At 43.0% G+C, this 3,657-nt stretch overlaps 1 protein-coding gene across 1 annotated transcript in view; it reads left to right on the top strand.

Moving 5' to 3' along the window:
* LOC118478652 overlaps positions 1-3,657 on the top strand; it is a 63,428-nt gene that overhangs the window by 19,145 nt on the left and 40,626 nt on the right. The window lies entirely within an intron of this gene.

Consider the following 3,657-nt stretch of genomic DNA (forward strand, 5'->3'; position numbering starts at 1 on the left):
GGGGGTCATGGCGTAATTGACACTTCTGACACCTCTTACAGCAGCATTCTCACTCTCTCCCTCACCACGAAGTATTCCCGCCAAAAGAGAAAAGAGCCAGTTTCTCCCCTCTCATTCCGTGAAAACCTCGAGCTCAATGCTATAGTGTTTTCCCGCGTTTCTACTCTGTTTGTGTGAGCAGAATGTTCTGAATTTCAGAAAATTAAATCTTCGTGTGCTGAGATTAGGTTAAAATTTACTTCTTATTTCCAAAGCTGGCGATCAATATTATTTCATCGAGTTGTGGTGTTTGTGCGAACAACGTAACTTTTGGATTTCGTGTGTGTGTGTGTGAATTTCATCATCATTGTGGAAAGAACAGTTGTTGCGATAAATTAAGTTACATCCATCTACTTCTCGTTCAGTTTCTTCTTGTTATAAGTTTCCCGTGCAACTGACGGAGTAAGCTGAATTTGTTGTTGTTCAGAGTTCTGCAGTTCTTCGCTTTATTCCACGATTGTTGTTTCTATGCAAGGAAGACGTACATGATATTATGTTTCATGTGCATAAATTCCATCTTTATTGACTGAACAGTGTTACGAGATCAAGTAGAACCAGATAGTTTTACTGTATTATACTGTAAATCCGCTGTGGTAAAACCCATCAGCTCGTGATTCAGTTCCAACAAGTTTACTCACATCTCCACATCATGGAGCACACGCGCGAGAGACATACCACCTCCCTGAATGAACTCTGTCGCGTTTGCGGGAATAAGAGCGTGACTCAAATACAAAAGCGGCTGAAAAGAAAGGCTCGGACATGTGAGTCGCTGCAGAGTTACATTTTATTGATTTATGATCTCGACATTGGAGAAGACACGGACGACAAACACTCGAAGTTTATTTGCCACAAATGCCACATGAGAATCTACGACACGAAGAAGAACACCACCCAGTCCACACTGAAAAAAGCGCGAGATCTGGTCAGACGCAGCCGTCACATATGGTGTACATTCGACGCTCAAAATACTACGATACAGGATTGCAGCGTTTGTCGTCATCGTGTCCGTTTGTCAGAGGGTTTTCTGAAATCAGCAGCAAAGAAGCCCGCCGCCACAACAACAGTTATTGCTGGTAACTGTCCCAGTGCAAGTCCTTGTCTCGTCACAGCAGTTACTGCAGGTCCCAGTGCAAGTCCTTGTCTCGTCACAGCAGTTACTGCAGGTCCCAGTGCAAGTCCTTGTCTCGTCACAGCAGTTACTGCAGGTCCCAGTGCAAGTCCTTGCCTTGCCACACCAACAGTTACTGCAGGTCCCAGTGCTATCTAGTCCTTGCCTCGTCACAACAGTTACTGCAGGTCCCAGTGCTATCTAGTCCTTGCCTCGTCACAACAGTTATTGCAGATTCCAGTGCTAGTCCTTGCCAAGCAACAACTGTTACTGCTGGTGACTGTCCCAGTGCTAGATTTAGTCCTTACCTTACCGCAAGAACAGTTATTGTAGGTCCCAGTGCTAGTCATTGCCTAGCAACAACAGTTACTGCAGGTCCCAGTGCCAGCCCACCTTGCCTCGTCCGCTCACAACAACACAGCCCTCCTTGTGTCACACCCAGCATTCACACAACCTCCACACCCGACAACCAGACCCGCTAGTTCTAACAAACACACTAGATCTACATGCCTCTGACGGGCCGTTAAAATTTATCACTGGGACAATATAGTATCATCTTGTCTTATCTTGTCTTATCTTGTCTTATCTTATCTTATCATCAGCTTTGAATTACTCAAGCATTTCCCTTCTCAAACACAAAGTTCAAGACAAAATTCAGTCACTCTAAAATGCCACACAAATGCTGCTGGACCAATGAGGTCAGCTGAAGACAGTGAAGACATTCAGTTTGCCTCTGAATCGTAAAAAAGCCAGGAAAAAAAGAGGCAAGCAGTTTGCGGCAAAGCTGGGGCTCAAAGCAGGATTAGATAAACTATTCAACTGACTTTGGATATGAAAGAGAAAACCAGATTTAGCGGTAGGCAGGGAAAGTGTTCTGGGAAAGTTTTTAAGCGAGTAGAGGTACAGTTGGCTGATGAAGATTTCGTGAGGAAATTATCGAGAGAGGTTGTGCCAGACTCTGTACAAGTTGAGAACAGAATGTTCCTTGACGTCCAAGAGAAAGAACAGGGTGTCCCGAACGGCTGCATTAAGAATTTATCCTCATTTGTTGATAGCCTGTCAGACGAGTGTGCAGAGAATGACCTCTTCGTGTGGCCTGAAACGATACCATTATATTTTCCCAGAAGCTTATCGACAAAGAGATCTGTGTGTTGTTATTTGGCCCATGCAACTGTGTATTCTGGATTCTATGCTGTTTTAAGTTCAACAGTTCTCCGTTAATTTCATAGATTGTTGTTTCTTTGAAAGGCAGACATATTTGTGCTTGTAAATGTGTATAAATTTCATCTTTGTTGACTGAGCCGTGTTACAATATTAGGTAGAATCCATTCCACTGCAAAGGGATATTTTAAGATCCAATCATTGTTGACAAAGAGAACACTATAGGTTTGATTTTCGACTCTTTCAACCAAGTATACAGTCAAATTCATAATGACATCTCACACAGTGCACCTATTCTGAAAATATATATTCCAGCGATTCAGACAGCAATAGACACACACATGAAGCTGTACAGAAGACATTTTCCTAAAAAAGAAAATCCCCAAACGGCATATCTTAGAACAATACTGCATTCCATCCATAACACAACACGGCTTTAGCTTGGGCCTGCTGGGAGAACAAGGAACCGAAAGCTGTCACCAGTCTATTTCCAAAATTGAAAAGCGGGCTCAAGGCATCGTACACAATATACGGAAAAACTACGATACGTTATGAACGCACATTTCCTCCAGACAGCACCTTCACACTGCGCACCGAGGCTGCAGGCACCGAGAAAACAACCACAGCGCCATAGATAAGTATAGATCTACTGTACAAAAGGTGTGAAGAGATCTGTGCCTTTTTATTTAATGAAAGATACTGTAAATGTGAATTTCACCACAAGCCCGACGAATTTGGCTGTTGAACGAAAATGCAAAAATGTGGATTACTAATCTTCCAATAATGACGTCCTTTGGTAAGCAGATCTAGATCTAGATACCCACATTATTTGTCTTTATTCAGAGCAAGTTTTAGTGAATTTCATCCTGCACTTTGGTAGTTACATAACTTTTAATTCGGTGTGTATTACCTTAAATTACCACTTATAAGACGACTGTATTTGATCACATGCAGAAAAAGCTATACTAGATATCTTCGTTGCGTTTTCACGAGCTATACATTGCAAGTGGAAACTCAAAGATGGAACACTATGTGTATATTGATAACCCTGCTTTCATTCGTGAGCGTTGAAACAAAACTGTAAAATTGCCTTCGTATGTGACCAACACTGTGCGTGGTGTGAGTGTGAGCGCTGGTTGAGTGACCGGCAGCTGACCCCGGTATCGCTGACCCGCAATAGCCTAATATAGATATAGAGCTTGGGCTTGGAGTCGACTTTTATTATGTGGCATGTTAGTATAAGAACGTAGAGGGTCTGCCGAAACTGAACGACCACGGAAACGGCGATGTGTGTGTGTGTGTGTGTGTGTGTGTGTGTGTGTGTGTGTGTGTGTGTGTGTGTGTGCTGC

This window comes from Aplysia californica, unplaced genomic scaffold (assembly GCF_000002075.1).
Source record: "Aplysia californica isolate F4 #8 unplaced genomic scaffold, AplCal3.0 scaffold00787, whole genome shotgun sequence".
In the NCBI taxonomy this organism is placed as follows: domain Eukaryota; kingdom Metazoa; phylum Mollusca; class Gastropoda; order Aplysiida; family Aplysiidae; genus Aplysia; species Aplysia californica.